Source organism: Staurois parvus, unplaced genomic scaffold (genome assembly GCF_062004578.1).
Source record: "Staurois parvus isolate SC_StPar_1 unplaced genomic scaffold, SC_StPar_1.0 ptg000402l, whole genome shotgun sequence".
In the NCBI taxonomy this organism is placed as follows: domain Eukaryota; kingdom Metazoa; phylum Chordata; class Amphibia; order Anura; family Ranidae; genus Staurois; species Staurois parvus.
In genome coordinates this window covers 6,076,416-6,100,464 of record NW_028318198.1, presented here as the reverse complement: position 1 = coordinate 6,100,464, position 24,049 = coordinate 6,076,416, and the positions used below count along the sequence as shown (strand labels likewise).

The following is a 24,049-nucleotide window of genomic DNA, read 5'->3' as shown; positions in this document are numbered from 1 at the left end:
GTATAATAAAACATCAACAAAACAAAAACCTGTATGAGTGTGCATAGCAGACTAATTATCTGGTGGAGTGTGTAGTATACCTGAGAAGTATAGGGGCAAACTCTTCCCTGCTAATGCGGAAGTAGGCACTGATACATCCCAATAGGGAAAAGATAAAAGAGACTAAAAGTCCTGGTGTTCAGGTTGTCGGGATTGTAACCCAGTCTGCGGATATTTTGGTGTGCATTTCTTTACGCATATATTGTTGATCTGGTGGTATAGCGATATTCCATGATGCCAGAATTTTTATACCATCATTAGGGGTCAGAATTGGGATTAATTTCCCTTGAAAGTTGGCTAAGATTTTTGTGGGATATCCCCACTGATATCTTATTTTATGGGTAATTAGAGCTGATGTAATGCGTTTGAATTCTTTGCCTTTTTGTGCGGTATAGGCTGAAATGTCAAAAAATATAGCAAATTTTTCATATGGAGCTGGAAGTGTTTTAAGTTTTCTCATAGCTATCATGAGTGCTTCCTTAGCATGAAAAAAATTTATTCTGGCAATAACGTCTCTACAGACGGTATCTGGCAGATGTTTAGTTTTCATCAGTCTATGAGCTCTATCAATAATAAGCTCAGATTGTGACATGTTTGGTAGAAGTGTTTTCAGTAGTCTCCCCAGGTAGATGTATAACTCTGGCAGAGTGACTGATTCAGGGATCCCTCTGATTTTAACATTATTCCTCCTTGTGCGGTCTTCCATGTCAGCCATTTTTTCTTAAATTTTTATGATTTCTTGTGATTGTGTCTCATAAGCATCTATCAAGGAATTGTGTGCTACAACACATTCCTGAATTTTCCTTTCTGCTGCATCTGTACGTTCTTCAATTTGGGTGACTTGCTTTTGAATAAAATGTACAGATTTTTGAAGATCAGATTGTATGTCTTTATGAAGGGGCAATAGCATCTGTTTCATTGTAATGGCTGTGACAGGGGAGTCTGAAGCTGGCAGCTCTGCCACTAAATGTATTGCTTCAGTTCCTGTCTGATGTTTTGGTACCTCATCGCCTGCTTGCTGCTGACCCTGGCCACCCCCCCCCCCCACACACACACACACACTTCTGGCTCCAGTTCGGCTCTGCAGACTTACTGAGACCCACTGATGTGTTCCAGCCTCATACTTGTTATAAGTTTAGTCAAGCCACACATCCAGATCTTGCAGTTCCAGTGGAGTGCTCCTTTAATCTCGGCTGGTCCTGCATCTCCTCTGTTCCTGACTGGATGCCCTGTCTGATCTTCTCATTTTACACCTGGAGCCACAAGTTCTGCAATCAACATCTGCAGGCACTTGTGTTTCTCCTGTCCCTCTGCACCATCTGTTCCACCTTCAGCGGGGCCTGAGCTGGAGATACATGAGAGGCTGACCTCTTCAGTTCAGACTTCTACCAGGTATGTGACACATTGGCTGAAACATGCTACTCAACTTGTGCCCAAACCCAAAAGCAAGTGGGCAATGTACATTTATGTTGCTGGGCCTGTACCTGCCTCTCGCTCACAGGACATTTACTGTAAGTGGGTGGCAAGTAATTAAGAAAAAAAAAAGTTTTTAAATCATTTAAATATTAAAAAGGCAAAGTATCTGCAATAATAATATAAACATACCCTAACCCCTTCATGCTGTAAAATAAAATAAATCTTAAAGCCTGAACCCAGTTTTACAATTTTGGCATGTGTTAGTAAACTATACATATCATTGCAACTACTTAGTATATCCATGTGAAATATACTTTGTTTTTTTCAAGGTCAATGGGCCCAAAATAAAACTGGCCAAAATTTTACATCTGTGAATATTATTTGTTGTTTGTACCTATAATAGGGCCAAGAAACAATACTGCACATTTTTTTTTTCCTACTTAAAACATACTGACACTGACAATAGCACCAAATAAAAAAACACCTAATACAGACTGACTCTGACATTGACCCTGACTTTTACCTTGACACTGAACCCTGCCATTAATCTAGATCAAGCTGTGATTTAATAACACTATATGGTGTTCCTGTGCAGCCTCCCTAATATACTGCATAAAAAGAGAGCCAGCTAGCTCAATAATTTGTTTCACCCACACACAGTGAACAAATACAAAACTCAAAGATGTGCAGCACTCTTCTATAATAGTGCAAAATGATTTGCGTTGTACTCTCTTAGGTCAAACAAAAAATGTTCCACATATCAAATAAGTAGAACAGTAACAATTTACACTCCAGAGGTATCCATATAAAAATTACAATACATTTTTCCAAAAGTGCATTATTGTCTTCACATAATCTTCTGTGCTCATACACAACATATATGAATCAAAATCCACATTTTTTCCTCAGTGCTCTAACTGTGGTACTTACCAGACCACCGCAATCACCTTCACATTGTGTGCTCACCAGGATTGGAACCTCTAAACTATAGGAGGTTGCAGGATCTTATATTCAACCACACCATACACTGGCCAATCAATGTCCTCAACTCCTTCACCATTCCCCAGCTGTGCCAAGGAAGCAATTCCCAAGGGCTAAATACATTTTTCCTCATTGCAGACAAAGAAAAACAGGCACAGTCTAAATCCACATAAACATACTCACAGTGGCATAAACATAGGCTTCAATAAGAGAATATTCTCTGAGTATACAAAAGCATACATTCGTGTAAGGGCTATATTTGCCTGTACAAGATACACAGGTGTTCTATGCATCCATGTGCAAGGAGTCCAATTCATGTCAATTGGGACACAGAAGACACAGCCACTGCTTCCAGTTTGAAATCCATGTGGTTATGTGTGCAGGAGTGTCCTTGAACACAAAGTTTGAATTCAGGGACATGCACCCGCACCCGCACCAACTCACTCAGATGTCAAATTGGGAGCAGCAGCTGTGTCCATGCAGCCACTGCATACCAATTGACATTAATGGGACTGCCTGCATGTGAATGCACAGAACACCTTTTACATGCCCCTGTGAATGAAACCTTATTATTTTTTTACATTTTTTTTTTACATAGTTTTCTTCTAGTGAAAAGAAAAAGATACAATGTACCCACAAGGGTGGGTTTTAGAGCTTGTGGTTTCTGTAATAGCCAATCACAAGTGTCACAGTAATCATGCAACTTGGAGCCAATGCTTCCAGCTTCCTATTGGTAGTATGAGACCAGGAGCTGTCGGTGGCAGCTTGGTATTCATGCTGGTGTCATGAAGCGCTTTTCTACCATAAACACAAATGTGCATAAATGCAGCACAATGGAAGAACATCCACCTCCACAATGCTGCATACTGTATATGAGTGAGGCTGATGGCAATGGATTAATGTATCTAAATACCACATCTTACTTTTGTTTTCTGCCCTTGCATACACCTGCTTTCTGCATAATCTGTATCTGCACAAAGTTATAGCCACGCTGTCTATGTTCACAGCAACATGTCTTAACAAGGATCTATCTATTCTCTAGAAATACACCTTCATGATAAGAATGATTTGCTAACTATGCATTACACTTTCAAAGCTAAAAATTGTTTATGAATGGTTTAAGAAACTATTGTAAAATATTTTTCACTTAAATATAGTATTAATATAGTGGAGTGTATTCTATAAATTAAATAATTTTACAGCGTATAACCAACATAGACACATTGGGGTTTATTTACTAAAGCTGGAGAGTCCAAAATCAGACTCCCTTCTGCAAAGAAACCAATCAGCTTCCACGTTTCATTGCCAAAGCTTCATTGAACAAGCTGAGGTTAGAAGCTGATTGGTTTCTATGCAGAAGGGAGTCTGATTTTGGACTCTCCAGCTTTAGTAAATAAACCCCATTGGGTTTCATTTACTAAAGGCAAATAGACTGTGCACTTTACAAGTAAAAGCACTATTGGAAGAAACTGAGAACACAGAGACGCATTTTGATACATGTGGGTTAGAAAATCTGGTAAGAATCTGGGGAAGTGAGTGGCAGGACAGTACTCACCTTTGACAGTTAATGCATTCCTGAGGTGCTGGACAATTGGATTTTTTTTAACTTTGATACCCCAGGAGGTGTTAGTGTTTTTTTCAGCTGCTGGTGGTCGAGGAGTGGGAGCACTCGAGAGCTGGTGGGCATTTGAATTATTATTTATTTTACAAAGTGAAATAGAGCCATACAAATCCATTTAGTCGTGGCTAAGGCCTGAATGGCTGAAATGCATTGGATTTTTATGACTGTATTTCACTTTGTATAATAAGGGATAGAAGGTTGCTGACATTTACCAAAGTGCCCTTTAGCATGTATCCTTTGGCTGCATTCAATAGATGGGGAATAGGTGGCTTCTTATATTGTGCTATTGATTTCTCATTACTATGAAACAAATATATCCTTTGATCTAAGGCACAGGTGTCAAACACAAGGCCCACAGGCTGAATCCAGCCCTTCAGACCATTTCCTGTGGCCCTCACATCTCTCCTGCAGGTACCACCTTGTCTCCGCCCCCACCTTGTCTCAGCAGTCGGCAGCAGAACTCCTCTGTCATATCCTGCACCTCTTAGTGTAGCTGCAGCACCCCCTCATCTCAGCCTCCCCTGGTCTCAGCATTCAACCGACTCTGGTAACTGACTCCACTCCTCCTCTGGTCCTCCTCCAGACCCTGCACTTTCTACTTTCCAGCTCTGCCTCCAAAGGGGGTGCACGGTGATGTTAATGAGGGTGTGGGATTCTTGACATCTGATGTAATGGGGGGAGGGGTGCTCTGGACATTTAGTCTTACAGATACAACCGGCCCTTTGAGGGCAAACATAATACTTATATGGCCCACGATGAAATGGAGTTTGACACCCCTGATCTATGGGCATACCTATGCAACTCATGTCTCGCATTGTCTGTGCACCCCCCCTTCCAAAATTATTGTATTTTTGAGCACTACAACCATATGTGAAACATTGTTCCCTGTGTATTTCATCCTTACCATCATAATGGTGATATTTCCAGTTGATAATTATATGCCCTTTTGGGGGTAATATACCACCTTGCTAAGAATTTAAAAATCATATCTAAAGTATTTATACAGTATCTATTGAGGAGACATTGGCTTTTTTATTTATGCTTTATTAAGTATTTTATAAATCTGGGAAACACAGTGAACTGGCACCACCTGAGAACTCAGCAACTTCCCAGAGCCGTATTGGTTGAGGTAATGACGTTACAAAGTGCCTCAGTTGGCAATCTCTCCATTCAGCTAACAGCAAGTGACACATTTGTGCCTTAATTCTTACCTCCTCCCCATTTATAATAAAAATTAAATTGTAATTTTTATATTTTTCGGCCAAGCTAAAAAAGACTCCTCATTCCTTCATAAAAAATGATGTGTCACAATAAGAATTATTAATGGTGATTTGTTCTCCAATTTAAATTGTCTATGAATTGTGTGCCATATCCGATATGCATTAGTTAATGGGCTTGTGTTTTAAGAAAGCATTCGGTACCATTGCAGGATCCAGATAACTTTCTCTACTAATGCATTACTCTGTATTCCCTCTACTCTTACTCAACTCCTCCCTTGTGAGCCATATAACCACTCTACAGTCTGAGTGAGGATCACAGCTTGATAGCGTCTCTTAGAATCTGGTCCTCCTTCTTCTTTATCCTTATATATTGTTGCATATAGTATTCTAGTGCTCTTACCCTGACAAATATATTTTAGTATAAGGTATCTAAACAATTTAAAATATGTTTGTTGTAGGTGGATTGGAAGCATTTGGAATTTGTATACGATTTTAGGGGGGTATTTCCCTCCCTTTAATATTTTATAATGATTTATTTGTGCCACCTAGGAGAGTGATTTTACTGAGATTTTCTTTAATTCATTTTTAATCTCATTTAGAAGAGGGATATAATTAGCTTGATATATATTTTTAACAGAAGGCGTTAATTTTATCCCTAGATACTGTATTTTAACTCAGTTTTTTGACATGTGAAAAGGCATAGATTTTGTATTGCCTGTTGTTTTTCATGTGTCATCCTGATAATTAAAATATCAGATTTTGATGGGTTAATTTTTAAGTTTTATAAATTCCCATAATATTTTATTCCTTTTTTTATATATTTAGAAGCGTTAGTCTAGGCTTGGAGACATATAATATGTCATTAGCATATGCTGTAAATTTATGCTCTTCTTCTCCAATCTACATCTCTCAAGATTTGCCTGAACGGTATCCAGCAGAATTTCCTGTGACAGCATAAATAATGGGTGAAAGCAGGCAACCCTGTCTTGTGTCATTAAACAGTTAAAATGGCTGTGATAAACTACTTTTAACTCACACCTTCACTATAGAGTGTTGATATAGGGACTGTGATGGGAGTCACTTTGGGTGGGGGGCCCATGGAACCCAGCTCACTTTGTAGAGGTGGGTAGACCCCTGTCTCAGCTCCCCATATCCCTCTTATGTGTAAATCACCCTGTGCCTGTTAGGGGTACAGGGTGATCTGTCCTAATATTGTGTGGGCTTTGTCTCAGATTGTGTAGACATGTTTAGGAGATAGGAGGGGTGGGGGTTGTTGATTGTATAATGTTATGTGGCTGCATCCCATTGTTCTATTGTTTGTCTGGCTTGGGAGCAAACTATTATGGGATGTATGTGTTTAAGTGTATTAGCTTAGTGGGGGGGGGTGTCTCCAGCAGCCCTCCCTCCTGATGGGACTGTCTGCTGGTGTGAAGTTTGAATACCTGTGTGTCTCTTGTTACTAAATGTAGATTGCCCCGCCATGTGTCATTATGCATGGAGGGGGGATTGTCCCCTGAGTGTATATTTCTTGTGTCTGGGTTCAAATAAAGTGTCTACCTTCTGGTTTACTTCAAGACTGGTGTCGTCTAGTCTTGTATGGTCGGCTGTGGTGTCCGTTTTCGAACGGGGAAGCGATATTCTAACGGAAGTACTCAAGCGCAGTCTGGGTAGGTTCTGTTACAGTGATGATATTTATACCATCTTAGAGCCTATTCCCAGTACCTTCAGTGTAGCTATCATAAATCCCAAGACTACCCTGTCAAATGCTTTTTCTGCATTAATTGACAGGAATATAACTGGGGATTTTTCCCCACAAACTTTGTATGAAAGCAGCAATGATCTCAGACCATTATTCTTTCTCTCTCGTCCAGGGACAATTCCAACTTGATCAGCATGTATCTATTGTGATATCAAGTTCTTCAATCCAGTAGCTAAAATTTTTGCATATGATTTAGTATCTATTTTCAGCAGTGATATTAGTATATAACTAGAACAAAGTGTGGGATCTTTCTCAACCTTTGGAAAAACGGTTATGTATGCTAGTAGCAAATCCTTCCTCATATCCCACTTCACTCAGAAAGTTTAAATATGAGCAGAATTTGATATGAATTGCCCTTTAGGATCTTTATAATATCTAATGAAGACCCAGGGCCTGGAATCTTCTCTGTTTCTGTATATTTTATCGTTACTTCTATTTCCTCCTGTGCTATAAGATTTTGAAAGGATTGCAATGCATCCTCTGATAGTTTAGGTAACCTTGACTCCTTCAAGTACAACTGTATCTTTGCCACTCTCTCAGGGTCTATTGGCTGAGGCCCTGCTGATTTTACTGAATATAATGTACTATAGTGTTTTTGAAAAAACTTTTGCAATTTCCAAAGTTGTGTGAACTAATTCCTCCAAGTTATTTCTAACTTTAGCAATAAAGTCTGCATTTTTTTTGCTTATCCTCGCCAACACCTTTCCTGGTTTATTCTCCCACTGGTACCTTTCTTTAGCCACTATATTAAAAGCTCATTTAATTTCCTATTTTATTAAGGGCTCTTAATTCTGCCCTCATTAGGGCTAGTAATTGTTGTGTCTCTACGTCTACCTTTGTTTTATGTGATTGTTCCATTTCATGTATTTCTTCTAATAATACCCTTATTCTATTTTTACATTTTTTTTGTGTGATCCTATAGATTTCAAAATATCCCTTATGCAAGCCTTTTGGGCCTCCCAAATAGTGGTCTGTGAGGTTTCAGGATACTCATTCAACAGGAAAAAATTATCTAATTCTGTCTTTATTCTCTCTCCATCTTCTGATTCTGTATGAGTGAATCATTAGGTTTCCATGAGCTTAATTTGTTATGCCCCTCTTCAATGGCAATCCTCATCAGTGCTAGGGCATGATCTGATAAAGATATTACTATCATAGATCTTTCATCAGTGACTCCAGTAACTGATATTCAACAAATATGTAGTCTTTTCTTGAATATGACCCATGCACAGAAGTGTGGTCGCTGAGTTACTTTCGGGCTCCCTGTCATTCTGGACCCCTTTCTGAAAGCCCAACCCCTACTAACACCACAGGATTCTTTTCACCACAGTAAATTACCACCAGAAAGTAGACTCACACAAATTGGAGTAAACTGATATGAGGTTTATATTACCACTTGCCTACCAGGCACTTACACCCCCTTCCTGTCCAGCCCAATTTTTAGCTTTCAAAGCTGTTGTACTTTGAATGACAATTGCGTAGTCCTGCAACACTTTACCAATATGACATTTTTATAATTTTTTTCACACAAATAGAGATTTCTTTTGGTGGTATTTACTCACCGCTGGGTGTTTTATTTTGTGCGCTATAAACAAAAAAAGAGCAAAAAATTAAAAAAAGTTTTTCTTTGTTTCTATTATAAAATTTTGCAAACAGGAAATTTTTCTCTTTCACTGATTTGCATTGATGAGGCTGCACTGATGGGCACTGATAGGTGGCGCTGATGAGGTGGCACTGATGATGCTGCACTGATATGAAAAAGTGATGGGCACTGATGGATGGCACTGACAGACGGCACTGACTGGCGGCACTGGTGAGTGGCACTGCTAGGCAGTACTGATGGGTGGCACTGATGGGGGCACTGCTGGGTGGCACTGCTGGGCACAAGTGGGTGGCACTGATCAGCAAGGTGGGTGGCACTGCTGGGCACTTGCGGGCGGCACTGCTGGGCACAGTTGGGCAACACTGGTGGGTGGCACTGCTGAGCACCGATCATCAGGGCACTGATCATTAATGCCCTGATAATTTGTGCTGATCTGTCCTCTGACAATTGCCGGTTATCGGCAGTACTTTCCTCACGCTGTGACAGTGTGAGGAAAGTGCAACTGCATATACCGGTGATTTGCTGTGTCATTGGACACGTCTGATCATGTGGTAAAAGGCCGCTGTGATTGGTCTTTTACCACATCACGTGATCAGCTGTGTCTGTAGGACACAACTAGGAGGTAATGTAGGTGACAGCTCCTCACAGCATTAACACAAAGGGAGGAAGAAGAAAGGATAAGTACTTTCCCTTTAAGTGGCACTTGACTTGGGTGTTGTCCCATTTAAGGCAGCTTTTGGCAAATAAGGTATCAAACTGACAATAAGGCTTGTTTGCAGGGGACAGAATTTCCTTTAGAAGAGTAGGACAATGGTTAAGGAAGCACTGATGTGATCTGGCCTTCAGAAGGCATGCACTGCGGTCAGCTTTGATTAAGTGAATGTGCTTCAAATGTGTTCAACAGTAGTGTCTTTGGGGACCAAGCTGAAACACGTGTTAACTGAATGCAATGTCCATACCTGTGTGCAGGTAAAGTAGCAGGTAAGAGGAAAATGTCAGTGTTTTCTTGCTTAACTGGTGTATAGGAATCTCTCACCTGACCATGGATTCCAATTGGTCCTGGCTGTCTTTCTCTGTCAGCAGATGGGGTCCCCCACAGGTTTTCCAGCCTAACTTGCAGTGTTCCATCAGGTCACCACTTTCTGGGTCACCTGCTGGCAGACTGTATCACTGAACAGGGTGGCAAGGTTAGTGGTCAACTCCTTCTTGCCTCTCCTCTCTCTAGCTCTGCAGCCTGGTTTGGTTCTCTGGAAGTCAGCACAACTCTCTCTCTGCTTCTTTTATATGCCTCCACCCACACGCCAGTTCTTCTGGGAAAAATGTAGTCCCCCAATTAGCAGCCTTCTAACAAAGTCCTGCAGTTCAGCCTATAAGATTCATAAAGCTTTTACCAGAGTTTGTCATTGAGTTGCAGGACACTGCCAGCTAGTGTTGGTTTTACCATTCTGCAGCTGACATTACAGCAAGGGTGTTACAGAAGAATGATATGTATAGTCTTTTACTTTGGGATTGATGAAGCACCTTTTTAAAAGACCATGGGGACGATTTAATAAAACTGGTGATCTCAGAATCTGGTGCAGCTGTGCATGGTAGCCAATCGGCTTTTAACTTCAGCTTGTTCAATTAAGGTTTGGAAATAAAACCTGGAAGCTGATTGGTTTCTATGCAGAGTTGCACCACATTTTGCACTATCCACTTTTAGTAAATAAACCCCCATGTCTGTTAATACAATAATGTCAGTGCATGGGATGAGGTGTCTAATTGTGCATCCATGTAGAAAGTAAATCTCCTGCAAATATTAGTTTACCTGCCTAAAACTCCTTACATTTTCTTAGCACCATCTTTATATAAACCATTGGACTTTGATCAGGACAATAAATGTTTGCCAGTATAGATCCCATATTACACAATAATCCCTTCTAGGTCAGCCAGTTGTTCGTTAATTGTAAATATAGTACCTCTCGCCAAACCTATGGCTACCCCTCTAGTTCATTTTATAGTTGAATCATGTTGACTAATATTTCTCAAACAATTAAACATTAGAGTCATATGTAATATACATTTATTGGATAAATACAAAATCTGCAGAATACTGGTGCAGTTCTTTTAGAATGTTATGTCTTTTTGTCGGGGTTTTTACCTCCTGAACATTTTATGTTGTGAAATAAATAAAATGAAATGGTGCCATGACATTCAACGACAGGTTCAAATTTCCTTTTTCCTATGTGTACAATAAAAAAAAACCCCATCGTGTTCCCCATAAATACACCAAAACCCCAGGCACTTTTGTCACTTGTACCCCAACTGCCGCAGGCCCTGAATCAGCTGTGGATTTCTCTCTCCCTCTTCTTGAATCCCTCCATATATTGAGTCTTCAAATAGGGGTGAACTCTGTCCACATACACCTGCAGGATTCGCCTCCCTATGCGGCCAAATCCAGGAGCCCACAGGATACCGTGTCCCCCCCAGTTTTTTCCGTTCTTCTGTATACAACACACCAAAACTCAAACACAAAAATAATAATGCAATAATAATTTACGGTATGCTGTATCATCACAAAATAACTTCCCTCCAGCCAACAGTTCTTCTCACATTTAAATTCAACAAATTCCTCCTATTATAATAGTCCTGGAAAGGTAACACCTGCTGGACACAGGAATCAAAATAACATTCTGTGTGTTGTATCTACTGTATTAATAGCCACCTTAAACTTTAAACTTTAGTCCACAACATTTGTCCTTTTACTAAAATGCAAAGCAAAGTCAAAAAATTTATTTTCAACTTAAATATTAAGTCTCACTCAGGTCCAAGCTCTTTAATGTCCCTGCAGATCTCTCTTCAGATAACTTCATTTTTTTATCAGGCACTGTCTTTTCCTGTGTTGCTATCCCAGTGATGTTCACTAGACCTCTATCAGGAGCACATCTTTTTTTTAAGGCATCTGTCCGGCCTGGAATATCCAATACCCGCAGCTCTATTTTATTAAAGAAGTCCTGCAACTCCTCTGGGAATCTAAGCATTGCTGTGCTTCTGTCTTTTCTCCTAATAAGGCACAATGGGAAACCCTATGTAAGACAAACTCAGTACATGTTGGAACCAGAAGGCTGTTACATGCTCATGATTCTGATCAAAGCTTTACTGCAAAATGGGCATTGGCACACATGTGCAAATGCATCAGCATGATCAGACACATATGCGTATGCGCACCTGCTTACCCACTACTGGCAATGGCACCAGACTATGACCTGAATGGTTTGCTGAGTTCTCTTCAGCTAGTTCCTGCTTTACATGAGCTTTGACCTGCCATACCTGCCTACCCATGCAGGGCTCTTGCTCCTGACCTGTCTTTGGATTTCTGCCTGCCTGCCTGCTGTGACCTCAGCTTGTATTCTGACTGTGCTCCTGCCTTGCGGTCCTGTACTTCACTGCTCAGTTGTGTACCAATTCCTGCTTGTATCCTAACTATGCCTCTGCCTGATGTTCCTGCACCTCGCTCCCAGGCTGTAGTTGATCTTTTGGCTTGTGTCCTGGCTACACTCCTGTCTGCCGATCAGGCATCACCATGTTCCAATTCCTGGTTCCTGCCTGGTAATCTACGGTCTTGTGCTACTCTGTGTCCTCACACCTTCTGTTATCACTACCAGGGGTGTTGGATGCAAGGGAAGCCCCCTCTTCAGTTTGATCACCACCAAGTATGTCAGTTTGATCACCACCAAGTATGTGACACCCCATCTATATTGCACATTATCTGCACACATTTCTCCCATTAATAGTTTAAGGGACCTCCACTGGGCCATAGTTTCAAGTGCCAAATATGCAAATTCTTAAAGATTGGCCCCCTCAAATGTTATTGCAGTTATATTCCTTAGCTTCCCCCATATCAGGGTTTTCCCCTTATAGTGAAGAAAGTGAACCACTACATCTCTCAGCATTTAATATTGCATATTCCAAAGTTGCTTTACCCTGTGCACTCTTTTGAGCTCTAAGGGCTCTGATAGGCATTTGTTCATCAATGGGTTAACCACACTCCTCCCAGTAGCAATTAAATATTTTTGAGTGCTACCTCTGGAATACTATAATCCACAGGGTATTTCACCTATTACGATTATCTTGATCCTCCACTTTTTAGAGAATAAATACGACTGCCTGCTGTACGCTTTTTTCATTTGATCTCTGGGCTCTGTTATGGCTTGGGTATTTTTAGCCAGCCATTACGCCTCTATTCGGGTGAGAATCTGCCCTAGGTCTCCGTGTATTACAACCTTGTCTGGTTTTGAAGCCTGCTCTGGTTTGTCAAACATGCCCAAAAGGAATAATCGCGTGTATTTGGGATTTCCTGAGATGTGCTCCTTGCCACTGGTCTCCTAAGGCAGATGAAGACCCTTACTGAATATTCTTTATTTAGAAAAATGTTTTGTATCCTGGGATATGTGGGGTGTGCCAATTTTACATCTTAATGCTGCTAACCATTACCTTCTTTACAGCCTCTCCACATGCTCTCTGCAATTATAACATTCTGTGTGTTTTCTCACAAGGCTTATTTCCTATATATGTATGGCCTGTTCCTGTCCACATGCACCGCAGTCATAACAAGTTGCATGCGTTTTTTCACAAGCCATCTTTCCTATTTTTTGCTGTATGAAAGGTCTATTTGACAGCCTATCCCTGTTCACATGCACTTAACAGGTAACAGCTGCATGTGTTTTTTTGTTTGGCATACTTCCTAATTTTTGATGGCTGCAATTTTTTTTTAAAAGGCCCCTTCTTTTTAAAAAATTCAATATTACTAGGCAATGTACTGTACATCTGTACACCTAAAAAAAGACCAACACAAATGATTGATTGCTAGCTCTTCCCTTGACAACACCTTAAAGTGGTTGTAAAGGCTGAAGGTTTTTTACCTTCATGCATTCTATGGGGGCACTGCTTGCTGTGTTTATTGCTGTGTTTATTATTTCACTAAAAGAAAAAAAAAATTGAACCTTTAGAATTGCTTTAATTCCTCTTAACTCCTTCTTTGCTATTAAATTCAGGTATACACTAGTTAGGCCTATTGTTCTCGAATTAGGTTGTCCTGTTGCTGGCCAGATTTACACTGCTGTATCCTTTCCAGTGTTGTCAGCCTTTTTTTAGTTAATGAAAATAGTCCATATGACTTAACAGAACAAGATGGAAAAGTATATAGCTATTTATGAACCTTTAAAAATAACAGTGTTATTCAATAGCTTCCTAAACATATTTATTTTTACATATTTAGGTCATACACATTGAGCTGCATAAACAAACTGAATATTTTTTTTCTTTCCTTTTCAACAACAAAATGTAATTCTTCCAAAAAATTTGGACTGTTAAAAAAAAGTTAGCTTTTGCATTCTCATCAAACCAGGGGCGGACTGACCATTTGGAAACTTGGGCACTGCCTGAGGGCCTGGGGTCAGTAGGGGGCCCCATAAGATGCCCCTGGTACCTTTTTCATAGTCTTTTTTGAGTTTGGGCAAGCACACAGGGGCCCCATGATCCCCTATTGCCCGGGGCCCCATGAGTTGTCAGTCCGCCCCTACATCAAACCGTTCATCTTTGTCAGGCAAGGGAACAATGTCTGCTTTGGAAATCAAAAAATACTCATGCAATTTGATCTACTTGGCCTCCATGTGATCACCACAAAAACGTTGGCTTGGTAAAAGACTTTTTGCTTTGGCATCCACATTAATCCTTTTTAGATTAGAAGTTCCATTTGGTTTGAGTGGAATATTTTTGTTTCCAGAGCAGAGCAAAAGCAAGTTATAGGTATACATTTCTGTGGCAGTAAAGTAGGCTGTCCAGCCTTTACCAAAGAAGCTGTCCACTATGGGAAACAAATGGAGGCAGCAGAACATTTTTGTTCTGCAACTTGTAAAATCTGTCTTCAATGACTCTTGTCTATCTATTTACAGCAAACATGTTTTTCTATAAAGAACTAATAATTATAGTGGCTGCATTTTGTGTCTTGTGCCACCTTACTCATTACTTTTTCAGTCTTGTAAGAATTCAAAGACTAATACAGTGGACATTGTTCATACTCTATACAGTATATAAGTGAGCCATAAATGTAGCACTACCCTCTCAAGGGCTGCTGAGTTTTTGGGTCCCCCCCCCTTACCTCTGCACAGCCAAGCAACATGCATTTTCCAGCACTGTCATCCAAAGTCAGTAAAACAATCCTTTTACTTGGTTTTGTTGTTTATATTAGTGGTTAACAACTTGGATGGGGTCTAGGGTGTTTGGGATGCCCAGGAAACTGTACAACTTTGAGGATGAAGTTCTAAAAAAATGGACAAAAATCAGCAAACAATCTCTTTAAGGAGCAATGGGTCCCCTTTAGTTAACCTCCTCAGATCCCATATGAAAATCTCCTCATCCACCTGGCTGTCCTGAGTGTGTCCCTGAGCAAGGAATTTCCTAGATCTACAAAGAAGTAGTCCCAGGGAGAACTAGTTTGGAATCGCACTTGACCGCCCTCTCCCTTCTTTGTTCCAGAGGGTGAAGAAGTACTCACACTGTCCTGTTCCTGTAGTTTAATGGGTTGCAGCTGCTTCAGGCCTTACACTGGGCTGGCTTCTTCCCTGCTCACAGGCTATCTTTCCTAGTACACTGTGTGACAGTGGAGATCCTTCTGTCCAGCTTCAGCCTGTAGGTGAGCCCCCTGGGGACCCCTCACAGGCTCCACACACCAGCACCTTCCTTCACTCCATCTTCCACCCAAATCCCCCAGCTGTGCAGGCTCTCCCATATTTAAGGGCTGTCCTAGCCACCATGCCCGGTCTCCTGCCTGGGGATTGACCAGATTCCCTCAAACATGCATAGCCAGGCCTCCTCTCTTCCTCTGCCCCTCTTCTAGAAAGTGCCAGAGCTTTCTAGAAGGGTGAGAGGGCTCCAGAAGCCCTGACCTGTACAGCTTCCCAGCCTGCAATGAGGTAACATCACTGCCTCACTTGCAGGCTGACTCATCCCATGCTTCTAGCAAGCCTCTGATTAACAGAAAAAAAATCCTACCTAAACGGGAGGGGGCTACATAAGTATACCATATTATCAGATGTGCAGAAAAATAAGGAAGTCCTTCTGCAGAGTGCAAGGAACTCCAAGGAACTCCTTCTGCAGAGTCCAAGCTTTCTGATATCCCACTACCCCTGCAATGACTTGTTCTGTGTCAACTGCTACTGAATCCCGCTTCAGCAACACTTTCTTTTCTTGGACTACAATTCACAGAAATGGTTACTTGCTGCTCATTTATGGTTCTGATTCAAACAGTATCCTCTCTTACTTGAAAGAAAGCACCCCCTGCCCCCAGAGCTCATGTAGTTTACCATTCCTGCAGAAACAGCAGAGGTATCTCAGGGAAGCATTTCTGCACCAAATCACTTAATTGTGTATATTTCTCTTTTCATACAACATTTAATAACATAGTTTATTCCTTAGCCTAGTAACTTCATGTTTCTGTTCACTGTGTAAAGTTTGATTGTATTTATCCAACTCTTCAATGTTGCTGCTTTTTAGCAGTTTCCACCTCAGCTGACCTTGCAGTCTGTAATTGTCTAGATAAATACTTTGATTTGATGGCTTCAATAAGCCAAATCTCTTCACTGACCTGATGTACAACTCTGTTGTAAGAGCTAATTATTATTTCTTGTTCTCTTTCATTGGGTTCCTGGAGTGAGATTTCCAAATCCTTTGAAACGTTAGCGTCCAACTTTTCCATTATCTTATCAATACCATCTACATTGTCAGAAGAGCCTAGAAATGCAGTTGTGGCTAAATCTGAAAGCTATTTTATATAAAAAAAAACATGTGCAAGTGTTGCATTCCTCTGATGAAGCCCACTTGGACTGTCAAAATCAGTCAGGTTTCAGCTCCCCCATTACTGATTATCCCCCATTACTGATTATCCATCTACTGGACCCATATGCAATTACATTCCGGACTCACTTTATGAACGCCTGAGATACTGGATCATAAGGCTGAGATATTCAAGTTTTGGTATTTCTAGGTTCCTGTTTGGATTTACAACATATTCAATTCACTTTTCACACTCAGTATTATGTACATCTTAAAGATGACACGCTGTGTTCCAAGAAGGAAACATACGTTTGATAAGTAGATGGTTGCTTTTTTTAGCCATTTTTATTGATCTCAGATATATGCTTTCAACTCAGTTTGGATGGACTCAGTTTGATTGGTCATGAATGTATCCCTTCTTCTCAGAGTATAATAAATCCATTATGTACTATAAGCTATATGTGCCACAAAAGTTTATCTACAGTAACTCAGAATGCATGAAGGTAAAAAACCTTGAGCCTTTAGAACCACTTTAAGGCCTGTGGTCAGACCAAACTTTGACTGCTCAGATGTTCGGACGAATGCCCAATCATTTTATATAGCAAAAGTGACATAGGAAAAAAAACAATTAATTTACTTTAAACTGCCGAGTTTCATTTATTTTATAAATAATGTAAAGGGACTGCCAAAAATACATACCAGACCCTCAGATCTAGCGTCCAACTTTTTTTTGCGCTTTTTCAATAATGTCTTGGCTATTAGCCTTAAAAATTGAGAAAAGTGATTACACAGCTTCGGCTACCTTTGACTTCTGTTAACATTTTAAAAATATGAGAATATAAGTAGGACCATAACATTAGACAATTGAGGAATTATAACACCACTGATTATGAAAAAACAGGGTGGGCTATGACCATAAGTGACCTAAGTGGACTATCTTGTCCAAATCATCATCAAATGAAGAATAAGGAAGAGTACATAACACAGGGTAAATATTGGAATTTTTTTTATCATATATTATCATTGGGATAAGAGAAATTGTGTATAAGGCTAACATTATTTGGTTCCTTTTTAGGATTTAATCATAAAGGAGAAGTCCTAAAATTAGGAAATTTCCTTAAAAATATTTTCAGCTGCTATATGATTGTATTGAGAAATAGTGGGTAAATTATCTACAACAGTACAACATATACCAGAAAAATCCGCATGACGTGAAATAACATTGCTTCCTATGGTGCTTGTTCCCATACAGTATGTCCGGTGCACTGGCAGTGTGAATTCAGTGTGGGTGCAGTGCGTACTGAAATAGAGTCATGTCTGATTTCTGAGCAGTGTGGTCCTGTTCAGGCAAGCCCTGATTGGGACCAAAAATAGGCGCATGAATTTTAGACTGAGCAGCAAATTTTTCCAGGGACTGGAAGGGGGGGGAGCAATGGTTGGTGACAGGATTTTCACGGAATCGGTCCTCCGTGCTGTAATGTAAATGGGCACTGTGATATAAAGGGACTGCACTGTAAAGGGCACTGTATTGATTACAGTGCCCCTTTGCAGTGCAGCCCCCCTTTATATTACAGTGCCCCTTTACATTACAGTACCCCTAGCAATTACAGCCCCCTTGTAGTTCCGCCCCTCTCTTTAATCAGAGTGCCCCTTTTTACTTTCTGCCTTCCCCTGCACAGTCCTACCTTCGGCAGAGAACAGGCAGGATTCAGCCTGTGTGTCCTCTCCAGGGTTTCCCTCCCTGATGACGATGTCAGCCTATCTGAGAAGCAGGGGGTGGGAGGAGATGCAGATCTGGATCATATTTACAGTATATTTTGACCAAAGAGCAGCAAAGAGACATCCCCATATATTCAGCAAAGAGATGGCCCAATAAAGCAAAAAGACTTCCCCATATATTAAAAAAGACCCAATCCAGTAAAGTGACATCCCCATATATTTAGCAAAGAGAAACTACCATTCATCAAAGAGGCATCCCCATATTGCAAAGAGACATCCAAAACCAGCAAAAAGACAACCCTATCCAGGAAAGAGACAGCCTAATCCAGCAAAGAGATATCCCAATCCAGCAAAGAGATATCCCAATCCAGTAAAGAGACACCCCAATCCAGCAAAGAGACACCCCATTGCAGCAAAGAGACACCCCAATGCAGCAAAGAGACATCTCCATATAGCAGAGAGACAGCCCAATCCAGCAAAGAAACAGCCTCATATAGCAAAGAGACATCCCAATCCCTCAAAGAGGCATCTGCATGTAGCAAAAAGATAGCCCAATCCAGCAAAGAGACAGCCTCATATATCAATGATATAGCCTCATATAGCAAAGAGACATCCCAATCCAGCAAATAGGCATCTGCATGTAGCAAAAAGATAGTCCAATCCAGCAAAGAGTCAGCCCTATTCAGCAAAGAGAGCACTCCATATAGCAAAGAGACAGACCCAAATAGCAAAGAAGCAGCCCTTTTCAGCAAAGAGACAGCTCCATATAGCAAAAAGACAGCACAATCCAGCATAGAGACAGCTCCATATAGCAAAGAGATGGCCCAATCCAGCAAAGAGATGGCCTAATCCAGCAAAGAGACATCTCAATGCAGCAAAGAGGCATCTCCATATAACAAAGAGACAGCCCCATCCAGCAAAGAGACATCTCTATGTAGCAAAGAGACATCCCAATCAAGCAGACACAGCTCCATATAGCATAACAAAGAGACAGCCCCATTCAGCAAAGAGACAGCTCCATATAGCAAATAGACAGTTCCATATAGCAAAGAGATAGCCCAATCCAAGAGAGACAGCTCCATATAGCAAAGAGACAGCCCCACATAGCAAAAAGACAGCTCCATATAGAAAAGAGATGGCTCAATGCAGCAAAGAGAAAGCCTCATATAGCAAAGAGACATCCCAATCCAGCAAAGAGGCATCTGCATGTAACAAAAAGATAGCCCAATCCGGAAAAGAGTCAGCCCTATTCAGCAAAGAGAGAGCTCCATATAGCAAAGAGACAGACCCAAATAACAAAGAAGCAGCCCTTTTCAGCAAAGAGACGGCTCCATATAGCAAAAAGACAGCCCAATCCAGCATAGAAACAGCTCCATATAGCAAAGAGATGGCCCAATCCAGCAAAGAGACGGCCTAATGCAGAAAAGAGACATCTCCATATGACAAAGAGACAGCCCCATCCAGCAAAGAAACATCTCTATGTAGCAAAGAGACATCCCAATCAAGCAGATACAGCTCCATATAGCAAAGAGACAGTTCCATATAGCAAAGAGATAGCCCAATCCAAGAGAGACAGCTCCATATAGCAAAGAGACAGCCCCACATAACAAAAAGATAGCTCCATATAGAAAAGAGATGACTCAATGCAGCAAAAAGAAAGCCTCATATAGCAAAGTGACAGCCCCATACCCCATATAGCAAAGAGATGGAACATTCTAGCAGAGACAGCTCCATACAGAAAAGAGACTGCCCCAAATAGAAAAGAGATGGCCCAACACAGCAGAGACAGCTCTATATAGCAAAGAGAGCTCCATTCAGCAAAGAGACAGCTCCATATAGCAGAAAGATGTCCTTATCCAGCAAAGAGCCAGCTCCATATAGCAAAGAGACAGCTCAATCCTCTCCCCCCCCCCACCCACACACACACCCCACACCCACGGCTGCAGATTCTTTGGCTGTAACACACACTGGATCAGTGCATTCACCTTCCTCCACTGTGCAGCTGTCACTGTGTGCCAGCTGGTGTTAGGAGGAAGCCCGCTGTTGAAGCTGCAGTCGCTTCCAGTGTGTCACTGACTGACTTCCTAGCATGCTGGCTTTGGCCCTGCTATAGGAATGGTCATGTAGCGGGTGGTGAATGGCGGCCACGGTCTGTGTTAGCCATGTTCAGACTGCACTTACTGCTTACCTCCCGCTGTGTGGCTCGGTTATCAAAAGGCCTCCCTTCTTAGAACACGTGGCCCTGGCCCACCAGGCAAATGCCTGATGTACCCTATGGCCAGTCCAGGCCTGGGTTCAGGTGTGGATTATAGGTTAAGATCAGGAAAACCAACACTGCAGAAGCGCCCTAGTACCAAACTAACTCCATAACAGGCAACCAAAATTAGGGGTCTTGCACCTCTTTAAAACATTGAATGCCCACTTACTGAACCCACTAACACAGGTAAGTGTTAACTAAGGGCATATGTAGTGTGCACAAACATACTGGAGCACAATGACAGCAGAAGGACTGTTAAGAAAGCCAGGAGCAGAAGCTGCAGACATGTGAGCCACAAATGAACAAACAGGCTGCCACCATCTAGGCCTGGTCCACAATAAACTAACTAATGAATAAACACTTTGGATGAGCAACCAGTTTGTGAGCAGGTAACATGGTCATTTTTTGGCAGTGTGAGGTGGTAATTAGTTCCAGATTGTTTGGTAGAAATAACCTCTTTGACCACTGTTGCGCTCAGTCAAGCCAGTGAGCTGTGGACACCTGGGGACAATGCCTGTCACAGAGAGAGAAGAGATGATAATTTTGCAGAGGATAATTTCATAGGTAAGTATATATAGAGAGAGAGAGAGAGAGAGAGAGAGAGAGAGAGAGAGAGAGTCATAAAACCTTAGTTTCTAGCATAACTCTAATTAAAAACCTAAATCCTAACAAATGCTAAAATGTTGTATATATATCCTCTTGCGATCGGGACCTATTCCGATCATGTGATTGCCGTGACAGCGAATCACGACGGTCACATGACCATAAAACCCCGCCCCGCTTCCCGGCTTCTGGAACCCTTAGAGGCCCGGGAGGCGCTGGCGCCAAGGGGTTAAGATTGGGTCAGCAATTGGTGTCATGGATACCAAATGCTGGCATCCTGTGAAACAGAAGTAACCAGAAATGTGTGGAATTGCACGGAGAACACAAGGCACAAATATGATACCAAATAATGTAGTTTATTAAGAATAAAATGAATAACAACAATATAAATGCACCTCTAATATACCAGAACTACATAAACTAAAACCAAATAATCTAATGAGTGAACGAAGAAACAATGAGCAAGTGCCTAAACCAAATATACTGTATACAGATTGTAGGATACAGCCAAGAAGCGAAGTCATTGTTAGAGCCAGGGTCATGCATAGGAGATCAGACAGAGGGAGCAAGGAGACAGCCAGGACAGGGAGAGTATACACAGGAAGTGGAACAAGGAGGTAGGCAGAGGATGAGGAATGGGAGCAGGATCAGGATCAGAGTACAGATACATGGTTTACAGATACCATACACATGGGCAGAACACCAAGGCAAGGGGAAGTAGCACAGGAAAGACTATCAGTTTTAACATTCAACCCAGCAGGCTGAACAAGAAACTGATCAGCAGAGCTGACCAGTTGCCGTACACATGGGCCGAATGCTGGCCAGTTTCTATTGAACCAGCCAACACAACCCAATATTCAGTCCTTGTGTACAGGGCTTAATACTCTGTCAACAATGAGCATCAGCTGATGACTGATTACTATGAGCTTCTGGCTGCTGAGAGACATCCAATGGTGTAAACCAGAACTTCAGCCTGTAGATCTGGGAGCCACAGTGCCACCAGCAGGTGAACCAATTCCTGACAGATGGAGAAAATACTATACTATGTATAGCGTATGTCAGGAGGCACACATAGATCAAGGCTCGAAGGTTTTGGAGCATACTTCCCTGCAATCTCAAAAGTTTCAAAACCCTCTCTGTATTGCTGTGGAATTTAGGCAAAGACCACTTGTCTTATGGTGGAATAGAGAAGAAATCTGACACACGTGTAGGACACTCTTGTTTAGTAGAAAGAGTGCTAGCTCTTCGACTTCAGACAGCAGTCTTTTTATGGCAGATTAAGCACATAAATGGTCAACAGTATTTACACACATTGAAAAATCTTTGACAGCAAAACTAATTCAAACAGATTTCCAAATGTGGGATGTTGCACAACAGAGAAGCAAAAAACAAGGCACAGAATAAAAAGTGATCATATCGTTATGGCTATAAAACATCCACACCTTTCTGTTGTCATGTCATGTAATGTCATGAACTCTCTAAGGCCAAGGGATCTCAGGAGTTCATGCCATAGTCCTAAACCATAATGTCTTAAGCAGCACTTATAGTATAATTATGAATCTATTTGATATCTACGCCCAAATTCCTTGTCAGCATATGCCCATTCACACACATAGTATGATTTTTTTACTGCTCCACACCTCTAAAGCTCCATAAATAAGGACATCTGAAAGGTTTGCACAAGCTTTGGCATAACTTTTAGCTTTCATTTTTACCCTTTAAAAGGTTCAGCATGCCTGATAATAACACATTTCATAACTTCATGTACTACAAAATGTTTTATACTAAATATATGTGCCACTTGGGGAGTTACAAATGCACATTGCTTTGTCTGCAACAAAATTCCTCTCTGGCACTGCAGGAGTTAGGAGGCCTTACATTGAATCCTCTGTTATGTCTTCTATCTTGCACTTTTTCTCATTTCCAACTATCTGTGACATCTCAATCACTTTTACGATCCAGTCCTTCTGGCTGCTGATTAGAATTCTATTTTAAACTCTCTCCCTTTTTAATGTTTCTCCTTTCCAAAGGTTTTTATTCAGCTGCCACATATATATATATATTTATTTCTCTTTCTGTATTATCCATTCTCAGCGATCTCCCATTATCATTGCAACCTGAGCACCGATGAAGCACAAAGCAGCCGCTCAGTATAACAGGATACAGACGGTGCATGGAGGTTTACATTTTCCCTCTCTGAATTAGGAACCCCTCTGTTACATAAGCCATTAGCAAAGTATTCGCCTTCTTTGTAAAAGCCTTTTATTCGCTGTGCAAATATTTCTTCCCATTGAAAGTGCCTGAATTCGACAACTCCTGCAGAGCCCAGTTTAGCTGTAACAGGATGCAACTGCATAAGAAATCTGATATTTTACTCATTTAACAATGGCTTTATTTAAAATGTGTGTTGTTAACCATTTCAAAGCTGTTTTACTTGTTTTTTTTTTACTTTCAGCTGGCGTTTCCTTAGTTAGTTTAAATGATCTTTTGCCTGCAATTGAGTCTTAAATCTTTGCATCACCTTTTTGACTTTTCCCCCTAGAGGGTGTACCTGGCCAAGTGATGTGATGCCATCTGCTGACCTAAATGGAGAATGCAGCACTAGTACATTTAATATACCTGTGGGACCACAGTCATTATGTTAAATACTGAACTATATGTTTGAAGAGCATTACAAAAAGGAATTGAATTCTGGAAGCTGTGCAAAAAAAGCAAGCAGAGGGCAAAGCAACAGTCACCAATATTGCCTATGGCCTTCCACTACTGCCTTACCATGCCTTGTTCTTCACTGTGTCCTTGTGTGGGGACAGCCATCTTGGTTAAGGTAGGGTTTTGTTTCCTCATATCAGAGCCTCCATCAAGGAGAACAGTGAGCATCACAGTAGTGACATCACCAAATCTCACTTCTGATCTCTTGAATATTGTAGTTAGAGGCAGCAGTGCCCTAATCTCACACTGCAGATATACAGCTATGAGGCTGTTAGTATAGGAGTGCCCATGCAAACTCACATGTCAGAAA

General features: G+C 41.2%; 1 pseudogene; it reads right to left on the bottom strand.

Annotated features, from left to right (window-relative positions):
* Positions 1 to 15,707: 15,707 nt before the first annotated feature.
* LOC149455149 (serine/threonine-protein kinase 31-like) lies at positions 15,708 to 23,844 on the bottom strand (annotated as a pseudogene).
* Positions 23,845 to 24,049: the final 205 nt, after the last annotated feature.